Source organism: Maniola hyperantus, chromosome 1 (genome assembly GCF_902806685.2).
Source record: "Maniola hyperantus chromosome 1, iAphHyp1.2, whole genome shotgun sequence".
NCBI lineage: Eukaryota > Metazoa > Arthropoda > Insecta > Lepidoptera > Nymphalidae > Maniola > Maniola hyperantus.
In genome coordinates, this window is record NC_048536.1 from 5602704 (window position 1) to 5626431 (window position 23728).

Sequence of the window (23728 nt, forward strand, 5' to 3'; positions counted from 1 at the left end):
ATCTGTTATTCATTCACCGAGCCGTTGGCCCGCGCGGCACCACCGACCGTTTGAAGCTATCATGTAGCATCATTAATGTGAACTTTAATCCCTCATCTGGTTTAAATATATTCAAGTGTTGCCCGTTCTTCTTGTTATAATTTAGAACCGCTAATTTTTGGCCTACCAGTTTTTTTATTTTCAATGTGCGGAATCGTTATTTTTATTACATCAAAATTGAACGAAATATTTTTATTTGTTTTTGTAGTATTATACAGCGGTAAAATAATATCACCTTGTCAACGTTTCTAACAATAATTACCGCTTTTCTGACGCAACTCTACGTTCGCCGTACAACAACGAGCACACTAACGAACCGCACGACACATCCCAGCCGTCTGTAACCGATCTGTTATGCATTCACCGAGTCGTTAGCCCGCGCGGCACCACCGCCCGTTTGAAGCTATCATTTAGCATCGTTTACGGGAACTTTTATCCCTCATCTGGTTTTAATGCGTTCAGTGAATCCTTTTGCGCTTGCTTGTTAAAGGAACGCTCCTGATTTCAGTTTAGTACATCTTTATTATGAAAGTTCGATAAATATATCGCATATATATTTCTAATTGCACTGTCAGATTGTTGCCCATATTTTCTTCTTTTTTGTATAAAAAAAGCTTCAATAATTTTATGTAGATACTTATTTATTATCTGTTATCAAGCTGCGCTTTCACAGCTATTTACATAATCAGTACCCATATTATAAATGCGAAAGTGTGTTTGCTTGTGGGTTTGTTGGTTTATTGGTTCGTTGGTTTGACCTTCAATCACATATTATAGTTAAAGACCTGGAGAGTGACATAGGCTACTATTTACCCCGGGAAACCAAAGAGTTCCTACGGGATTTTTAAAAATCTAAATCAACAAGAGAAGAGTACTTACTATGCATAGAATTAAAACACGAAAACGAAATAATTCCTAACTCCATGGCTGACTGACGGACAAAACAGAAAAACCGTTATCTGTATACATATATACACAGATTCTCGTAAGCATCCTATAACTATAGACGTCTCTAACACCATACCTAGACTAGACTAGACTTAGCCCAGATGGATTTAGATTTTTAAAAATCCTGTGGGAAATCTTTTATTTTCTGGAATAAAAAGTAGCCTATATGTCACTCTCCATGTCTTTAACTAGCAATAAATCACACCAAGGTTTGCAAGGTTGTTTATACCTTTAATACTTGTTATCTCCCAAAGTCACCATGATCCAAACTTCTTAGTCGCTGATCGTTCCTCGCTGTGTTGGGGACAAATAACGAAGATCTAGCACGCCCTGGCTAGTTTAATATGTAGTTAGGTATATCAATAGGCAGTAAACAATACAGTCCTTGAGCCTACTGTTGCATAGTCAATAGCATGAGGAAATTAGAGAACATGTCGCAGGCTCGCAGGTCGCAGTAATTATGATCGTGCTCTAATGAGCTGCATCGACATCGGAAGCTCTAATTCTGCTTATATCACCATTGATGTGTTGGTTATTCAGAGGATAGAATCACATATTCATAAGCAAAGTTATGATCACGTCCTACGGTTTTAACGATCTACTTTGTCTGTGTTTGCATATTCAAATATTTAGTAGGTAAATCGTTAGTTAGTAGTCGTTGCCTATTAGAAAAGACTTATATTGACCTATGTAGTCTAGTCTTGTCTTTTACATATTCCAAAGTAAGTATAAAGAGTCACCTTAAGAAGTTATTATTATTTTTTTACTAGCCCGCGCCTTCGTCCGCGTCACGCGTGGATTTAGGTTGTTAAAAATCCCGTGGGAACTCTTTGATTTTCCGGGATAAAAAGTAGCCTAGCATGGGCCATGAAAGGCTAGCAGACAGACAGACATACTTTCGCATTTATAATATTAGTACGAATTTTACGACTTTACACAGAAAGTCCCTGAGGCTCTAGTTAACTTCGAGAAGGTGTCAAGTTAACGATAACATGCATAAAAAAGGGGTGACAGCTTATGCCCTAGTGATTAAGACTTCGGTTTCCTATACGGGATCTATGCGCGGTTCGATCCCGGGCACACATCTCTTACTTTTGTTTGTACTGGGCTACCTACCCGCAGCCCCCCACTGCATTAAAATTTGTTGCCCAAATTAAGTTAGTCACTCGACTGGATTACTTCACTTGAGATCCAAAACATTCGTGCTCATGGCACTGATCTGACAATTTTCACGTCCCAAAATGCAGCTACAATACGATTTGAATGCTATGGGCGTTCTGCACAAGTCATTTTAATAACGTGAGTAAATCGGACGTTGGAGAGTGGAGCCTTCGACGCGTCGCGCGTTGCGTCGGTAACGAGCGGCATCGTTATCGGCGGCCTCATTACGCGATATCATCACGCTTAGCGCCTATTATCACTCGCTCTGCTGCTTTGTTTGTTCTAAGCTCCATTTTTGTTTAAATTAAAACACAGACTGAAAATCAATGTGCGTTTTAAACAGTTGCTTTAACGGTGAAGAACACATCATGAGCAAATTTGCATACCTGCCTGAGAGTTCTCCGTAATAAATACTCAAAGATGAGTGAAGTATGCCAATCCGCCTTTGACCAGCGCAGTCGACTATGGCCTAAGCCTTTCTCATTCGGAGAGGAGATCCGTTTCTATTACTGTGCTGATTATCAGCATCGTTATCGGCGGCCTCATTACGCGATATCATCACGCTTAGCCCTTATTATCGCTCGCTCTGCTGCTTTGTTTGTTCTAAGCTCCATTTTTGTTTAGACTAAAGTACAGACTGAAAATCGACAAATAATCAACGACTTCTAAAAGACTGGTTAAGACGCCGGCCTCTTATTCGAGGGGATGGAGGTTCGATTCTGTTACGCACCTCTCACTTTTCGGAGTTATGTGCGTTTTTAACAGTTACTTTAACGGTGAAGGAAAATATCATGACTAGCAATCTTACATACCCACTTGAGAGTTCTCCGTAATGTTCTCAAAGATGGGTGAAGTATGCCAATCCGCCTTTGACCAGCTCAGTGGACTATATGACTTATGACTGAGTTTTTGATTCATCGTGCAAAATGTCGAAAAAATACGAATGTAGTACGGAACCCTCGTACTTGGTCGGTTTTTCAGAGCTAATGTGGGTTTAAAAAGGATTCCGACAAATTGCGAACCTCCTCCTTTTTGAAATCTGTTTACAAATATCACTTGCTTTAACAAGAACAACAGCGCGAGGAAACCTGCATGCCTGAGAGTTTTAAAAATAATCTTAAAGATTGTGAAGTCTGCTAATCCACACTTGGCCAGCGTACTGTATACTATGCCTAAACCCTTCTTATTCTGAGAGAAGACCCGTGTTCAGTAGTAGGTCAGTAGGTTTGAGATGAAGATAATGATGACAAATAAATAAAACCTTTACTATAATGGTAGTCTATTATATCTCTAGTAGGTACTAGAGACTCATAATCATCGTTAATGAGCGAAATCGTTATCAGTGCAGCCTCATTATGCAATACAAACATAAGCGGCTTATAGAGTAAGTATCAGATTCCTAGGAAAATAGAAGGAATGCTACAAACTTTTCTTATCCAACGACTTTGTCTACGTGGGATTGAATATTTTTAACCGACTTCTAAAAAGGCTGAGGATCTCAATTCGACCCGTTTTTTAGGGTTCCCTACCTCAAAAGGAAAAAAGGAACCTGTAGGATCACTTTATTGTCTGTCTGTCTGTCCGTCGTGTCTGTCAAGAAAACCTATAAAGTAGGTACTTCCCGTTGGTCTAGAATCACGAAATTTGGTAGGTAGGTAGATCTTATAGCACAAATTAATGAAATAAATCCGAAAACCGTGAATTTATGGTTACATCACACAAAAAAATTTGTTTATGAACAAATAATTAGTATTTTCAACTTTCAAAGTAAGATTAATATTGGTGGTGGGGCATCAAAGGGCTTTACCTATTGTACATTAGAAAACAGATTTTTATGCATTATAGTTTTTGATTTATAGTGCAAAATGTTGATAAAATACGACTGTAGTACGGAAACCTCGGTGCGCGAGTCTGACTCGCACTTGACCGGTTTTTTTCTCATCAAAATGTAACTCGTCCTTCAATCATGTCGCAACGGTGTAATAGATCGACGTGATTTTATGCATGGTTATAGTTAAAGACCTGGAGAGTGACACAGGCCACTTTTTACCCCGGAAAATCAAAGTGTGCCCACTAGACATGTGTCCGCTATAGCTTAACTTAACTGAAAACCGCTGCCGTGCCTATAGCGTACCATAGCGTTATTGTCGTAGCTAGCAACGGTTTTCAGTTATCATCTATGACGAACCACCTGACAACGCAACACTGCCAACTGGCAACCGACAATGCATTGTTTGGTTTTTGGGTAACTAGAAACGCAATAATTATGCCTTCTCTTTCTTTCTTTCACTGAAAGCTGAGAAGGAGCGGTTATTGGCTACCGGCTTAGTAACTAAGAACTTGGTAAACCAAAGCCGACCTTATCTCTATTATGCTAAGGCTTAACTGTACAAGTACTTGTCCATTACACTTTGATCTATCATTCTAAATACAGTTAGCCTTAGAGTAATAGAGATAAGGTCCTCTTTGGTTTATCAATCTTTATGAAATGTTTTTGGTTAACTGGACTGTGGCAAACTATTCGTGCAGGCGTCCACTATAGTTTGACCTATGTCAATGATCAAATTAAACTTTACTGCTATGAACTTAAGGTTGTGATTACTTCACGATATTCATGAAAGTAAAATTGGTTTTATTTTAGTGAATATGCGCGCGCTAGCTATACAGACGGTATTGATACGGCAGCTAGCTTAGTTACTACTACGGAAACCGCTGCGCGTTGCGCATATTAAATTAGTTGAAACACAACTCTGATACCGATATTCGGCAACGGTTAACAATATCGGTATTGAAACTAAGTAACTGTTGATTAACCGTTGCCGTAAATAGCCAATAACGCCCATCTTTAGTGCCCACAGGGTTTTTAATAAATTAAATCCATGCGAACGAAGTCGCGGGCATCAACTAGTTAATAATAAAATATTATGGCGCACAAAGATACTGTTTCCCGTTTCCTAGAAAATCTAAAAATATATAATACACAAATTGAATGAAGTCTTCATCTTGTCTGAACTTTTAATTGGCCTGAATAATGAAAACGCTTAACATCTATTCTACATTGTTTCTCAGAATCAATGCAGGGAGATAATTGGAGACTATGTTCTCGTATTGTTGTTACGGAATTGTTTGATATTTTTATATCTATTTTATCTTTAGCGATTAAATTCTTAAAAGTTTTGTTGACTTGTTCGTATGATGCCGTATTTTTCGACTAGATACCTTACCTACTGATTTTAAGCTTATTTATTAAGGTTTAACGACATATTATAATGAATATAACGGGTATACATACCACGATTAAATTTTGTTTTTATTAGTCGATATTTCAACCCAATTAATCATGGTCTATTAAAATTAAAATAGGTACCTACTTTCATTTGTCCGATTTAGTTGATGAACACTGGTTTGGCGTCAATTTCAAAAAATCCTGAAAATAGATATTTAGTGATAGTTATGGTCAGTCAGTGTTGTGGTCAGACGTCTTCATCGGTTTTTGGTCATCATTATGTACATCAGTCAGTAACGAACAGTACCTATCGTTATCAGCGATATAGAAATAAAGAAAACTAGTCAAGGAATTTTGTTTTGCAAATCAATTAGGCTCATGATGAAAGTGAAACGTTTTAGTAAAATTCTACTGAACGTATTATTGACAAAGGGAACGTATGCAAATAGTAAGTACTTAGGTAGAGACTAGAGAGTAAGTCGGTGACTCGTAATCGTCATTGCGTGGTAACGAGGTGCATCGTTATCGGCGGCCTCATTACGTGATATCATCTCGCTTAGCGCCTATTAAGTATCGCTCGCTCTGCTGCTTTGTTCTAAGCGTATTCTTGCTTAGATCGCATTGCTTTCAACTCTTCAAATGAGTTAGGATAATTTTTTGCCACGCGTTTAGATTGTTCTTTTTCAATTCGTGTTGTGTAGGATAAAGGCTAATTATTCATTAGTGCGCAATATCATGTACTTACTCGGCAAAGATGTTAAAATAATGCATCTTTTCCGAAGAGCTCCCAGCATTACTATAGTCATCCGGCGATCTATCACGTTTGTAGAGCACTATCTCTGGTAGGTATTCTCGTGCGTTTTGTTTTACTCATTACAGAGCGGCGAGCACGAATTTCCTACGCTAGTGATATGAATGTCACAATACGGTATTTTGTTACACCAAGCGAGAAAAAATCTAAAAATGTATAAACAAGATAGTAGATATTAAAAAATCGTAGAGTACCTATCGAAAAAAATTAAATTCAGTTAATAAAATTATATACCTATTATAATGAATTTTATACCTAGTTCATTTTAGAGAATTATTGCAACAAACATTTTTCTCTGCGTAAGAACCATCCTCGTACTTCAAGGAATATTATTAAAAAAAGAATTAGCGAAATCGGTTCAGCTGCTCTCGAGATTTGCGATGACTAACACATTTAGTGATTCATTTTTATATTATAGAGAATAACTATATAAGAAAAAATAAGGGATATATATAGAAATGTCATTGGCTGGTAAGAAATGTCTATCATTCATTTTCTTTGCTTATTTAACCAATACTATCTATCTATAGTTAATTTAATCATAAGGTGACCAATAAGAAATGGGTCTATGTAAAAAAAGCCCTTCCAGATTAAACGCATAATCCAGAGAGTAGTAGATATATTCCTTGGCACAATCAGATAAGATCTCATCGGCATCATACTCAAATTGAAAGCAAATAAAGGAAAAAAAATCTTTGTCTAACGTTCTTAAAACGCCAAGTAGTAGTGGATCGAAACAAATCATTGATATATTCGGCTGGAAACGTTTTTCCAGCACTGAAACGTCCGCCCAAAGCGTGTAGTTGAAGCCAGGTTCTCCCCGCACCCCGCACCGCGCCCTGCGCACATCATCGCTGACAGTGCGATTCGTTTTATTGGCATCACAATCTTTTTATAACAATCCTAGGATCGCTTTTCTATGCCGATTAGCATTCTTTAAACATACCTACTCTATGTATAATGTAGAGTTGCCTTATCGATAGTCCAATATCGTTATAATCGATAGTTAAGGCAAAACCGATAGTAACTGCAACCTAGCGATAGTACCTACCTATCGTGACGTCGCAATACTATCGATGGTATCGATAGCAAAAAACAATACTATTGATGAAGGCTTTCGATACCGATATCGATACTTTCGATAGTACTTCTTTCGATACTAGGTACCGATAATAGAGAGAATAATAATAAAGATATCAAAGAAAATACCTATATCAAAAGCTCATTTATTCTCAATGATGAAAGTTCATACTAACTATATTATTATAGACCTATCTAATTATATTATCAAAAAATATTTAACAAAATAATAATTTATTTGTTTCAATTACAATTTTGCTTAAAATTACCCTCGACCCCCAAACTAGGTTAACCCGTGTGCCGTGTGTGTCAAAATGAATTTAAATCTTACCTACTTAGACAGTAGGTATAGATCACCGCCAATCCCTTTAGAGAGAGAGCCAGCTCGTGCCAGACCTTCGTTATTTTATAAAAGCTGAAAGTTTCTCTGCGTATTGTCCCCAACACAAGGAGGAACGATCAATGACTATGAAGTTTTGATCATGAGAGTTTTGGGAGATAACAAGTAATAAAGGTGTAATAAAATCTTACCTCAAAGTTTAAAGTCCAATCTAAATATTTAGTAAAAGAAAAAGCTGACTGACTGACTGATCCATCAATGCACAGGTCAAACTACTAGACGGATCGGGCTGTTTGGTATGTAGAATAGCTATTATGTCGTAGACATCCGCTAAGAGAGGATTTTTGAAAATTCAAATCCTAAGGGGGTAAAATAGGGGTCTGAAATTTGTGTAGTCTACGCGGACGAAGTCGCCGGCATAAGCTAGTTTTTTAAAATATTTTCTTCCGAATAGTAATAGAATAGAAGTCACGTCATGTGTTGTATACTTGTATCATGGCAACCCCCTGCCATACACCCTTAAATTTTAACAAATTCTTTTTAAACTTTAAGCGTGTCTGGCAAATGGCAATGCACGACGTGATTTCTATTCCGAACAAAATATAAAAAAATTGACTTTATACCTACTTTGACGTAAAATTTCATACGTTTTGTTACCGGTTATCTACCAAAGCCACCATGATTCAAACTTCATAGTCTCTAATCGTTCCTCCCTGTGTTGGTGACAATACTCTGCGTATTGTAACTTAGAGCTTTTATAAAATAATGAAGATCTGGCACGCGCTGGCTCTCTCTCTCTAAAAGGGATTGGCGGTGACAAAAAGTTCTTATCGAATTGGAAAAACGATCCGCGAATTGCCATAAAAAGATCGTTCGGCCAATAACGAATTGCATTGTCAGCGATGATGGGTACGGGGTGCGGTGCGCGGGGGGAGGGAACACGGTTTGGGCGGAAGGTTTTGTGCTAGAAAAACATTTCCAATACGAATAGACAGTTGATTTGCAGAGAATAAAACGAAACTTTTCTATTGTGGTTTAGATTAAATTGCACTTTTTACCACCACAAATATCAACGGCACTTTCAACCTAAACGACTTCCGAACTGGGGTAATATTGAATGTTTCGTCATTTTGGTACTTAATAATTACTTAGCCAACTTAGATATTTATTTATTTATACCTACTTGGCTTATGTTTGAATGTAAAACGTCTCAATCTCTCGGTACAATGCACTAGGATAAAGCAATAAAGTTGGTGTTTATGCAGGAACATTCACTGAAGAATATCTTAGAGCTAAAACCTGTTTGAATCCTAAAGGTATAAAAAATAAATCATAGGTAACTCCATAGTCCATACTAATGAATTCTACCTGATTAAGGCATTTTATGGTCAAATAGGAAGATCCTACTAAAAGTGTATTTAACATCATACTAGACAACATTTTTTTATCATAGTACCTAAGTAGGTACCTAGCTACTATTACTTTATGACCCTCTTAAGTATGAAGGTTTCAGTAGATAGGTAAGTACCTAAGTATAGCTGTGCTTTGAAAAACATGTTTACTTGTACTTATCTATTAACTTACTTGGCGTGTACATGAGGTCGTGCGACTGCTGTCTACCTCGAAGAAACGCCTACTTATGCACAAAAAAATTAGTCACCCAAGTCTCATAAACTTTCAGTGAAACACGCTAAATTGGCGGAAACATATTCCGCAGTCCGCGCGAAATTGAGCAGCGAACGTCGCGTCAGCTCGCCGACTGGAGCTACGAGCTAATTAGGTAATGACTAAAGACAGATACTGCAACCTTCATACTTAAAGTACCTAAGTGAAAAATATGTCTACTTGTATCTACTAACTTAAATAGGTACTTGGCGTGTATGTGAGGTCGTGCGACTGCTATACCTCAAAGGAACGCCTACACACATAAAAAACTGTCACCCAAGTCTTATAAACTTTCAGTGAAACTCGCAAAATTGGCGGAAACTTATTCCGCAGTCCGCGAGAATATGAGCAGCGAACGTTGCGTCAGCTCGCCGACTGGAGCTACGAGCTAATTAATGACTAAGGACAGATACTGCAACCTTCATAATTAAAGGACCTAATTGGAAAGCATGTCTACTTACTACTTATTTCTCTATCTACTAACTTACTTGGCGTGTATGTGAGGTCGTGCGACTGCTATACCTCAAAGGAACGCCTACACACATAAAAATCAGTCACCCAAGTCTCATAAACTTTCAGTGAAACACGCAAAATTGGCGGAAACTTATTCCGCAGTCCGCGCGAAAATGAGCAGCTAACGTCGCGTCAGCTCGCCAACTGGAGCTACGAGCAAAAGCGGCCACGTTCCCGGCAACTGCGCCGCGCCGATAGGCGGAGACAGATCTCACGCCGCCTCGCCCCGCCCACCCTGCGGCACGCCCACCTGAATTAATAAAGGCGGCAAACACCGCCGGACACGCGGACAATGCCGCATTGTCCGGTGTCCAAAATAGTTTCAATTAGAATCGACGACAAGACACAAAAGCCTCCGCCGGTGACTCATTCACGACGAAATTGACCGTTGCATGGCCGATTAGTGAAAACCACACGGAACTGTCATTATTAGTTCGATTGAGCTATCTGTCAGTCGATATGGGAAAGTTGAAAGATTGTTTGATATCTACACAACAACGTAGGTAGGTAACCTATCACTACTAGTCGCTCCAAGTAAGAGCTAGACCATTTCGCAGGTAGCATGTGAAAAATCACGTGAAAGACTTTTCATATGTATCATTAGATAGGTTAAAGTAGCCTGTAAAAATCAAGAAATCAAATCTCAAAGTTTGAAAATTTTTAGATACGTAGGTAGGTACTTACATAATATATCCAATCCCCCTTTCTTTTTTATTTCGTGCGCGTTATCGACCTAAGTTAAAACGCTAAAGAGTGTCCGACCAAGAAGAACACTCGCATCGCTTCGTGTTAATATTTAGAAAGAGCAAATTGCAACACATCTACAGTAGAAACTCGATTATCCGGCCCTCGGTTATACTGATTCACGATTATCCGGACTACCAACCGAAAATTGTTCGGCCAAGTGCGAGTCAGACTCGCACACCGAGGGTTCCATACTCGGGTATTTTTTCCGCCATTTTGTATGATAAATCAAAAACTATTATGCATAAAAATAAATAAAAATCTGTTTTAGAATGTACAGGTAAAGCCTTTTCATGTGATATCCCACTTGGTATACCTAGTTATCTTACTTTGAAAATTGAAAATAAGTACTATTATAGTGAACTACAAAGGTAATATGCACAAAACCCGCTTTTTTTCATACATTCGATTATCCGGATTTTTGATCATCCGAATCCCTAACGACAACAATTAGTCCGGTTAATCGAGTTTCCACTGTAGTTAAATTTAATGTATAGCCAGCGAAAATTCACTTTCCGTGAAAAAGTCAACGCTATATTGATCATAATTATTCTCAGTTTTAGTGTTACATAATATAGTTACACGATTGTCAGTGGGAAAATTGAAAATCACTTTCCATGAAAAATCACCTGTGAAATTATTTTAAAATAGCAATAGGTAGATACTTAAAAGTAGGTAGGTAAGTAATCTCTACTCTGAACTAAGACCTTCAGTCCTATGAGTTTGTGCCACCGTACCTGGCTACCTACATTGTTAACGGTCCAATACAATACATTATACACCACAATACAAATTAATTACAAATTATCTATAAAAAGTTTTGGAATGGAAAATCAGAGAGGCGGTCTCTCTCTCGCAAGAAAAAATGTACTACTTTTCCATTCTAAGACTTTTCCATTCTATTCCATCGGCCGGTAGGTACCTATACGTCCACTGCTGAACATAGGCCAAGAGTGCGCCACTAAACACGCGGGGTGATTACATATCTCGCGACAGGCTTGCGACAGGCGTAAATCTCGCGATCATTGCTGTAAAACGTCACAATAGAGAGAGACAGCAATAGCCACCAAGTAAAATAAGAAGAAGAAGAGAGACAGCAAATGAACTGTCGCATTGTTACTGCTGTCGCGTTGCTGTAGCTACTGCAACGTTTTACATAATCACCCCCACGGTTCTCACTACTTATAAATATCTAATCAATTATATTTCTATTTGATATTTGACTAAAGTTATTTCGTTAACTTTCGTTAGACTTTGGTCCACTGATTTACATATTACATTACAGATATTAGTTTTGTGACTTTGAAGTAATTGTGTGCAATATTAATTCAGAAGGAACCTTTAAGTAAGTATGTACCTACGCTACATAAACGGATCATTCCGAACTAAATTATTTGCGGGCAGCAAGTCAAGTCGCTTTTACTTAAAACTTGGTCATTATCATAAAATACAACACGATTTTTGTTCAGAATGACTATTTCCTTATCTAATGCGCAGTACACAGAGGAAATTGAAATTACATAATATCAGTCGTATAGTAAAGCAGAGTGGACACTTTATCTGCAATCGTTTCCTGCCTCACTTCACTGGGCACTAGTCAAGTATTTGTTCTAACTTCTAACATCGGATATTTGAAGGTAGACTGGCTATTTGCTCGGACGGGAAATCCTTCCTCGGCAGCAAAGCAAACGGATTGCCTGCTCAGGATTGGGCGAAGAGCTGTGATGCGTAAGAGGAACGTAACTTAAATTAAGTCATCGAACCATAGATTTTCGCGTTCCACCGAATGTCCTGTGACGTCAAGTGTGAATTTTTTTGTAATATTATTTTACAAGAATTTTTATCTACCTAAGTTTTAATAGTAAACTAAATAATTTTGGTAAAAAGGTAAGTAAATAGAAGACTAGGTAAGAAGTAAAAGCTTCAACCTTTAAGAAGCTGCTTTTTCCCCCGACTTCAATAAAGGTTCCTAATTTGATGCGTATTTTTAAATCTTTTTTGGTGATGTATAAGCTATGACTTTCCGACAAAAAGAAAATGTAAGTAAAGGGTTTTAAAATAAATACCTAACCCTTATATAGTTGTTATTATTAACCTGCACAAAATCGCCCTCGTATAAAAAACAAAAATTTAAATTAGGTAACCCGTAAATGCGTCGACATTTTCCACTGAAGTGAAAAGCGACTTCGATGAATTATCGGGGGTGCAAACACGGTGAAGGAGACAATTGTCGCTCGGTCACGTGGTTCAATATTTATTTTACCAATATTCAACCGCTTCACAACGATTGTTTGATTTTATCTTACTGGAATTTCAGGAGAGAAATAATTCTTATTAGGTATACCTACCTATTCAGCAAAATTAACCCTAATAAAATTATTATACTTATATGCAAAAGTGAGTCGTGCTTGACACGTCGTATGCTTTGTAAGATAATTTGCATGCCTACTAAGTAGTAGTAAAGAAACAGACGAACATTCAATAGCCACTGTAACACATACCTAGGTATTTCTACTTATGATACTGAAGTGGATTGAGTTGAGTTGAAACTTAAGTAATTTTTAGTTATTTCTCTATTTCTAGTGGGAACTCCTTAATTTTCCGGGACCAAAAGTAGCCTGTGTCCAGTGTCCTTCACCGGGATGAGATGGCAGGCAGTGAAAAGCTAGCAGACAGACAGGCCAACATTCACACTTTCGCATTTATAATATTAGTATATGGAAGTATGAATTGGAGTTTAAATACCTACTTACTTTAAAAAGAAGAAGGTAGACTTAACAACGCTACTTAGTTAGAAATGTTTTTAATCATTTATAATTTTTATGATAGTGTTTTTCACCTACACTTTAAGAAAATTTATAATGTCTGCCAGTTCCGCAATTTTTGATAAGTATGATTTTAAGATGATTTTTAATCATTGCTAATTTGCACTGGCAAAAGAGGTTTTCAAAATACACAGCCTAATAAAAAACCAGCCCAAAATTAGTATTTCGTTAGCGTTTTCCTAAGGCACTTTTCTTCACTGTTGACAACTCTCACGATAAAAGAGACTCGATTGATATTCAGTGCGCGAAATAATTGGCCGGGAGTTACACTTGTCAAAACGTTCGGATGGTGTTACATGGATAAAAAAACTGATTTATGTATGGGTATCTTTTTTGCAATATTTTCAAATTCCGAGTGGTCACCTTCTTAGTTATTTATTAACAAGCTACGTGTTGACTGTTGAGCTGAGGCCTCTTAGCCTAAAATTCTATTGAAGGGCTAAAAAAAAGATATTTGGAAATAATTCAAGTTAAAACTATAAGTATAAATAAATAACGTGCTTTAATCGCCAGTCGTATGATGATATCACCGTCGCGATCTTATCTTAATCCATGGGCGTCCACGGATTACTGCGGCCTCTTAATTTTCTGAATTGATTTCCAGACTCCCCATGTCCTACATTTCCCTATTCACTTACCTAACATTTTTATATGAAAACAAACATCATAAAAACATCAATGCATTAGATATGTACCTACTCACTTTTACAAGGCCTTTTACGGACATACTTCTCCCTAATTTTCCATGACCATTTGTAGATAAGCACTAACCCTAATTCATCGTAATCCCCCAGGGCTGCCGGTTCCCGGGAAGACGTCACGTCACCCGTCCACGTCCGGCCATCATTGTTAGATAACTTGCAAAAATACGCCAAGTATATTTGTCGGAACCTAATTCTGTACATCTCACGTCTCTGCCAGTCAAATTGTGAATAGGGTTGTCACTAGAAATATACTTAAAATAAAAAAAAATCATAAATCATTTATTTATAGTTTGTCACTTACCGGTTTCTGAACTCGTCAGTTATTTTCTCATTAGCTGTTAATTCAATAAAGTTATGTATAAGATAAACGTCGTTTAACTGTTAATGCGTTTCTGCATACCACAAAACTATGAAACCAATAACCAATTCATTATTCTGGCACTAGATGGGTCTGTTACAGGAAACGAGTTTGAAATGCTTAGGTATTATTATTTTATTTTACCATCAACACTAGTTTTATTAATAATAGTATTTTTATATGCTAAATAAGTGGCTAAACACTGTTTTTGCAAAGTGACGAACAACTTACTATTAAAATAATTTTTAATCTAAAAATACGCAAACCCTGAACTATCTACTGACAAATGAAACGTCAAATAACTTTATGGAATCGATAAACGGCGCACATTGGCCAGTTAGGTTTAAACGGAATTTATCTTGCATTGCGCTGTTCAGAAACGCACTGTCTCGAGTTATCGGCCCAAAAGCGCTGTTGAATAGATAAACCGTCGTTAAAAGTACTTCAGAAACCGGGTATTAATCATTTAGATATTATTTGAAGGTATTATATCTCAAAATGGTAAAAAACATGGGGTCTCAAAACTATACCAAACCAGTTTTGCATGCCATATCTATAAGTATTTCGGTAATAATTTCTTTATCTAATCCTGCTATCTTGATTATTATCGTTGTGATAAAAAATAAATTAGAACTTTCTGTTGTTATGTGGTAATCCATTTTATAGATTAGGTTTTCAAGCCGAATAAGCACTGAATGGCTACTAATTATAATAGCGCTTTGGATAAACTTATTAGATTGAGTTTTGGTCAATTCAACATAGACATACCTAGATACATATTAGAGATTACTATAGTAACCTTAGTACTTAACTGCTGAATGCAGGTATTTTGAAATCACCAGTGAAAAATACTTATTCAGAAAATAGACTGAATAATGCTTGTTTTTATCTATATAGTATATTATGTATTAAATAAAAGAGAAATACCACTCACTGACTAATAACGAAATCTCAGAAACTACAAGACTTACAAACTTGAAATTTAGAAGGTAGGTTTTTTTCTACGAACTAGGTATCAGCTAAGAAACGGTTTTCAGAAAATCGGGAGTGGACTGGGGGTTAAAGGTTATATGAAAGTCCTATGTTTTAACGTTAGGGACGTGAAAATCGACATTTAAGCTTTTAAGTTTTGGAAAATCCCCCCTTAAGGGTGGTAAGATAGGGGATGAAAGTTTGTATGGGAAAGTTTTAATTATTGTTGTTCTTAACTTGAAATTTGGAAGCTAGGTTCCTTGTAGAACGTAGGTATCAGCTAAGAAATGGTTTACAGAAAATACTCCCCTAAAGGGGTGCATTGGGGGGTGAAAGGTACTACAAATGTCCTATGTTTTTGGAGTTACAGACGTGAAAATCGACATTTGGGTCGACATTAAGCTAATAAGCTTTATATAATAAAAAGCTTTGCCTATAAGTAATTTCCAACATCCCCACTTAAGGATGGTAAAACAGGGGATGAAAGTTTGTATGGGAAGGTTTTAATAATTATTATTGTTAACTTGAAATTTGGAAAGTAGGTTTTTAGGGGGCCTGTATCAGCAAAGAAAAGATTTTGTGAAACCTAAGGGGGTAAAATGGGACTTGGAAGGTTATATGAAAGCCCATATTTTTGACGTAGTAGTAGTATATGAAAATAAGGTCAGACTGAGTGAGTAGATAAGTAAGGCCTTTTGCAGCAGGAAATCTCTTGAGAAACCGGAAATTTTACGCAGACGAAGTCACGGGCAACTGCTAAGTTATAAATAAAACCGCCCTCAAAATTCAAATAAGTACTAGTATCTATAGTATTAGTATACAGTATTTTAATGTATAAAACCGGTACATACCACGATTAATTTCCAGGAAGTTCCAGAAAAGAACAAGAAAGAGGGTAGTTCGCTACTGCTCTTGACAGTTCGAACTTCATCTCTCGCAGCACCGCAGTCCCGTCCTGACCACGACCCGAAATTGGTTTGAAATATCGACAAATAAAAACAAAAATTAATCGTGGTATGCATCCGTTTTATACATTAAAATATGTCGTTAAACCACGAAATAAGCTAAAAATCATTAGTATACAGTACCTACTAGAAAAAATCTGCGTATTTTGAAGTCGCATACTTACCTACCTACCTGCAGATTATGAATATCCTAAATCCGATTCAATATCTTAGCACAACTTTATTCCAGTCTAGAAGTCTACGCGTAAATTAGTCAACATTCACATGAGAGCCATTACGTGTATCTACTCTACAGAAAGGAAACGGTGTATCAGCCCTGACTACTTAGACAAACAGACGTCTTCGTTCGACTGACAGCCGGCGACATATTTTATTCACCGCACACCGCTCGTAATTCCGTCGATGCAGATAAATTGTTTTACCGCGGAACTCGGGAGCAAGCCACGTCCCACGGCTCCGGCGTTTGCATGATGAACTCGTTTTTTATGCTCGAATAAAATTGTGTTAGCCACCGCCACCGCGAACGGAGCGACGTGTGAACGCCGGCCGTGGATTCACAAGAAATTGTTTTCGGGAAGCCTGCTTTGATATTTATGAAAGTTGGCATGTCGAGGCATCCGTTTGAGTGAAGGGTACGCGGTGGATTTTCGGAATCCCCTGGACGGGCTAGTCGAGATATTTCTCTTCATGTTACAATTTTACAAAGAAAAGCGATAAAATTTTGGTAAACTCTTGCAGACAAAATTCTTAATAGATCTTTATACTTACTGGCCGAGAAGATATACTTAAATTGAGAAATTTATGTTCATATTTTTTCCGCAAAAGATTTTTACACAGAAAAACGTTTTTTTTAGAAAAGCAAGGCAAACCTTGCGGATAAATTTGTTGATAAGATCTATGTACTTAATCAGAGATTATTGACCAAGTCGGTAATTACCAATAGTTAGATAAAAATCGAACAACATTTAGAAACAAGTATTAGAAAGATTTCAACACATAGACTTACATGCAGTGGATAGATTCACATAAACAACTACTAGTTGCAAGAGTCGAGACTATCGCAGACATAAACGTTGACACTGTTGCTTCACGATCGTCACGGGACACAGCCAGCTATCAATATTAAATCTGTCGACAGGTAAACATCTGTAGTGGAAAGCAAACGCGGAGGTTTGATCGTCATGATTCAATTACAGAGCTCGCGAGTTTCCTTGATATTTACTTACATGGTAGTTGAAACACGTTTAGCTAATTTAACCTTCCCCCGAATGCTTAACTAACGAGTTTCGTAAAGAGAATTTGAGTTAAAATTTACACCGGCAGAATTTAAGCTGGTAAGTATCCGCTAAAAAGGAATTCAATGTTGACCTCAACCCGTACGGTTTCATAGAGGATTATTATGTTTATACTGAAAATAATGCGCGCTTGCGGCCTTCGGCGCAAATATTTGAAGACGCAGTCAAAGGGCGCCTTTTTGCGAAGGTCCTTTGAGCCGGCCGCGGTCTGCGGTCAGATAAACCGATTAGCCGCTGCCTGTGCTTGGCGACCCGCCGAAGTACCTATAACTAACGTCCTACTCTCTACAAATAATACATAATATTTTAACTAGAACAATCACATTATTTCGCTTGTATATTTAAATAAGTTTACTAACCATATTAAACCAAACAAAATTACTACAAATATAAAAGTGTGTTCGTTTTTTGTATTATTATGCTGTCCTTCAATTACATCGAAATGCATCAACGGAGCACGAGAGTGACATAGGTTACGTTTACAGAATTTTAAAAAACAAAATCCACACAGATGAAGTTGGGGCGGGCATCAGCTAATAGATTATAATTATCTATGACACACCTACTCACTTTATCTTTTAAACCGTTATTATTCTAAGTTTTAAACTTTGCACATTCAATATTCAATTCGAATGTAACGTAACATCGGAAATGCACCACCCCGTATCCACTTTGTTATTTTATAAAATTTCAATATCACCTTTACGATCGATAAAATAGAGTGTTTCAAATAAAAATGGTAATCACTCAAAATACCTCTTGCTCTTCATGTCGAATGCAACGGCAAGAGCCTATTCTAAAACGCAGATGTAAAACGCTCTGGAAAAGTGCACGGTGCACATGCAATTTTTCTAAGGTTCAGGAACTCTTACGTCTTTCGCACCGAATTACTAAATCTGGTTAAGTTTTTTCTAAGCTTTAATTTTTTGACAAGTTAATTCTGAGGCTGATAAGAAAAAGACACATCTATTTTTAATCCCAGAGACTAAAATCACGGGTAAAAATGTCAAACTTAAAAATAATGATACCAGCTTAGCAATAATAGTGTTGTCCTCGTGGTTCCGGTTAACAGATTAAAATCGTTAATAAAGTAATATTCTGTGCATAGCGAGTAAAATTAATATACGAAATGTGTAATTACGAGTTTAAAAAGTAGCACTAATCACATATCATTTTCGAATGACTTAAAGAATAATTAGTAAAGAACAAAAAAAACAAACAAAAAAATGTAAAACTCACAAATTAAGAATCAGCCCATACCTACATATTTTATTTTAATTGGAATTATTTTCAACACATTTTTCTGTAAGGTAAACACACATACAAATATTTATCGGTAAGTATCGATTGCACCACATCACTATTAAAGAGCCGTAAAAAACAGGCAACACAGGAAATGTCATTTTTGTCTCCGACGCCTGGGGTTTTTTTTTTTTGGTGAGTCCATTGCAGTGCGTTTCAATTTTTTTTCTCTATAGAACACTATTTCATAAAATAAAGTATGGGTAACTAAAAATTATGTTACAAAGACGGTCACATCTAGAAACAGGAGTAAAATTCCGTGTTCTGTTGACTTATTCAAGAACCCTCGCAAAGGCTTCGCGCACTCCACCTGCGGTTAGGTGTAACTTAACGAACCCTCCTGAATCTTTAATATAGTTTCATTTAATGCCAACTTGTTGCAAACTTTGCGAAAGGCCCGCGTTTATTTTGAATGCCATCCATTTTAAAGTAAAGGTAAAGTTAAAGATGTTTTTGATCCTTAGTTTACTTGTAGTTGCTGCCAAAATCATATAATATACATATTTCATGCATTCTGGTTTGTGGATGAAGCGAAGGAAACCAGAATAACTCGCACTGTAGTTTACCTTGGAACTTGAATACCTTCCATAAGTTTATTAGGTACTTCACTCAAGAAGCAAAATGTATCGAAGTACCAGGCTGCGACGTGGATTAACTGTATGAATTTTTAAATCAAGAAATTGTATTATTGACTGTATTTACATAACTATACAATCCCTTAGGCAAATTATTTTGAATTAAAACCCCTTTTAAAGGAACACAAATTATGTCATTGCTTTCATAGAAAATCAAGAGCTGAATTAATTCCATTACCAATACAAACAAGCACCTTCAGGCCAGGTACCCCGTTCTCAAACGAGCCACTCGGTTCCCTACTTCGCAAATTAGATTTCGCATAAAGCCTATTTTAATTTGCGCCGTCGCTAAACATTTCAGCTCTTTAATGTTTAAGCGGGTGCACAAACTTGGCTATTGACTCTTCGGGCCGCGGCGAAGGCCGGTTGACATTCGCGTACAAAGCAAATATGTTCTTGGTGGCGCGACCCGGGCGCGATAATAAGCTTACCGGCGGAGGGCGCCGCCCCGCGTCTCCGCCCAGCCATTGTCGTATTATTAAATTCTTTTGTTGGTAGCCGCAATGGAATTTTCACTTATTTACGTGAGGTCCGAATACGGGATATTTCAAATATGCTCCCACCTTTGAAGTTTTACGATCGTCGGGTAAAATATTTCTTCGCGAAGTCTGACGAGCTTACCATGAAAGTTCGGAGAGGATTTGAATTTTCCGAGATGTATCTATGTCTATGTGCGGGTTGTTTCGACGATTTTATATGAGAAGTTGTTCGAAGCAGGTGCTCTGAGCAGAGTGCCGTTTACACTGTAATTGTGTATAATTGCTCAGCTGAAGGCAATTATAAAATAAACTGCATAAATTTAAGCGTGGAAATCCGAGCGCTCACCCTTTTATGAATTTAGACTTCTAAGCCGGGGCGTGCTTCATTTTCAGAGGCGTACAACAATAAAACTCATTAATTCGCTCGTGCGGTCGCGTTTTATAAATGTTTCACGTATTAATAAAATTAACAAAGGTGGTACGCAAGAGGGCTATTTCCCGACAAAGCGTCGGAGCGGAGTACAATGGAATCTAAAATAAATACGAGGTCTTTCGCAAACAGAGCTTACAAAGCGTGCACCTGGCGCAGCGAGCGTACGAGGCTCTGGTCTCCAGACTATTGAAAATTAAGTGGCTCACCGGACTTCAATTAATGCCCGCGAGGCGTCTGCCCAGAGCGACGCTCTCTTATTTTTACAAACGCTTTTAAGGCTCCTTTGCTAAGCAAAAATGTCTCAAAAATCACCTCCATTACAAGACCCTCCAGCCAATACCAATGAGTACCTACAACTGGGAGTAAGAATGTCAATGCAACTGCGATTTTTTTTTTCAAGTAGATTCATAACATTTTATTTTTCAGTAAAGTGTTCACATGTCTATAGTTTCTAACAATTTGTGTAGTAAATAACTATGAATTGTCCTTTATCAAAGATCAGCTTTAAAATACAATCAAAATACTTCCAAAACCATCAATACTAGAAGTCATGCCCAGTAAGCTTAAAAAAAGCTTACCTTTTATTTAATGCACTAGCGTTGGAATGTAAGCCAATCATTATTTTATTCACCCCATCTAATCCGCGTTATCTTACTCAAAAACGTGGAGTTTACCGAGAGCCCAATATCGGAGCGACCCCATATTGGCAGATCCCAATCTCGTCCAGCGTTTAGTCGACAAACCACTGCTTATCTCGCAAATTACACCATTTTACCAGATCCTCTCAAAAAACTGCGAAAGGTAAAGCTTTTACACACAGGCGTACCACAACCCCTACTATAGACTCGCCGATTTATGTTTATTTATATTTATTAACACAGGATCTTGTCTTTACGTTTAGTAGGTATATTAGCTATGAAATTTTCTCGTCATGTGTTACCGTTTTATCATGAATTTTATTGTATACTTATTTTACTTTATGTAATAGTGTACTATTTGATTTCCAATTAAATTTAAAAAAAACAGAGGCAGGTGATTCTAATTTGTCACTTGCAGCTTTTTCAACATTTTTTATGTTTCGCTACTGTTATGTTATGTTTCGTCTCTGTCAGTTTAGTAATTTTTGTGAGTTACTTACCGTACAAAAAATAAAGTGATAATTTGTTCCCAAAAGTAATAGCACGCCTATTATTTAGTAAGATATACTGACTGCAGTCTACATTCTAAAACCCACAGTAGGGGTTGAAGCTTAGCAATCGCCAGTTAAACCCCCGGCGGTGGATTTTATTGCCATTCGTATTGTCGACCGAGATTTACTTTGACATGTCGGAAATTCGTTTGTTGTCTCTTCATCGATTTTTTTTGCCATTTTTCCTTTTTCCACCATTTTACTTCGTCGCGAAAGGATTAATTTGTCGACATCCAATTTCGTTGAAATATTGGCAGTGATTTCACATATTCATTTCAATTTAGAAGACACCTAAGTAGGTACCTACCTACCTGGCACGACCGAGCTTGGCTTTTCGATTTAATTGGTTTCATCCTTGAATTCCCGCGGAACTCAAGGATACCAGTTTGCTATAAAGATAACCTTGGAAAGTAAAACATTATCTACTTAAAACAAAATTTCATCCAAATTGTTGAAGCCTTTTCCAAGAAACCGATTTTAACCTGGAATTAACCAGCTCGTGTGAAATATAGGCTATACTCATATAATTATATACTCTTTACACTAATCATTAATTTCAGTTTGACCCATTTAATGCTAAACCTATCCGTTTGTTAAATGTATAAGTATGTACAGTTAAACATTTAAAATAGAAAGAAAGAACATAAACGGCTACAACTTAGAAATTGTCCAGAGAAAATAGTCGCCAAAGACTCACGCCACACTCACACGATCACAAACCTTTTTAAAACTCGCTTAAAATAGGTATTGCAGATAAATTATGTGAAAAATGTAGACACGTGTGTATTGGTTGATATACATTAACAGTGTTTCCGTGGACGCCTTTGTCTGCACTCGAATTACGAGGAAAGGCGGAAATTTAAATACCCGCCGGGACTGTTTTACATGTAAGAGATGCACTTAGCATGTAATGTGCCCATTAAATGAGACTCTGTGTCGTTGATCACGGAGGTGTTAAAAATTTATCGCACGATGTGCGAGATAAAAACACGGAAATATATTAATATAGGGCGTAAGCACTAGACCTTATGCGTAAGTCAGACCATGAAGGAGGTTCTCATTCAAGAAGATTCTAATAAAGTATATGAATAAAGTTTTTTCGTGTGCGTTCAAAATTCAAAAAAAATCTTATCATAAAAAAAATTCAACGAACTTCATTATAAATTGTTTACTCTATAAAGCTGAAACGGAGTAGGTAGGTATTATGTTCAATTTAATTTAATAAAAATAAAAATGAAGTGTTCCAACGGGTCAATACTGTAAGGACGAACCGCGTTTCAGAACGTTTCATGATGTTTCATTTTTAATAGAAAGAAAAAATATATGTACATAGACCACAGTTCGTTACGTTCGAATTTCAACTCGTACTTTGCCCGCTAGCGAGGAGCAAATATACCACTTTCCACACAGATTACAAAGGAATCCTTTCCGAGCGAGTGCGATGAAAAGAAAATTGTCCTATAGCAGCTGCAAAAATGTACCTCCAATCAACAGACCTCTACGAATAATTAATAACATATCGATTAAGGCTTTAAGGGTTTCTGTTTTATTTTAAAATGGCACCTCCATTTACAATGGCTCCGTGTCCACGTGTCGCCAGTATTCATTTGAGGGTGACACAAAGGTGCAAACTGCAAAGCACAAGAAGGGAACTCAATTAAACCGCCTTGTTTCCTCGACCGCTTATATTATTACGACACAGTCAAAGCCTGCATTAAAAATTAGATGTTAATTTCCGTGTTAAAAGTCTTTGACGCTTTTACTAGATAAATTATTACACAAGTGTTATGTTAGCGTTGCTATTGGGATACAAGAGTCTATCGTAGATAACTATAAGTAGCTGCTGTGGTAATACTGAGGCCAGACCATATCCTCAAAAGTTTGCAAATGATTTATGGGCTGTAAGGGTACCTAATACTTAGAAAATAGAAATTGTGAAATAAAAAGCTTTCATACAAAATATTATTTATTAACATAAATATGTTTAGCTTACGAAGTTAATGAATACCATTTCATACCTTACATCAAGCTTGAAAAACGTTTA

At 37.1% G+C, this 23728-nt stretch overlaps 1 protein-coding gene across 1 annotated transcript in view; it reads right to left on the minus strand.

The window, feature by feature from the left end:
* The window catches only part of LOC117997279 (LIM domain transcription factor LMO4), a 279363-nt gene extending 269777 nt beyond the window's left edge, over positions 1-9586 (minus strand). The window contains exon 1 of the mRNA XM_034985537.2: positions 9477-9586. The gene's annotated coding sequence lies outside the window, so the exon portion shown is untranslated. The remainder of the gene's footprint in view (positions 1-9476) is intronic.
* Between the last annotated feature and the right edge of the window lie 14142 nt (positions 9587-23728).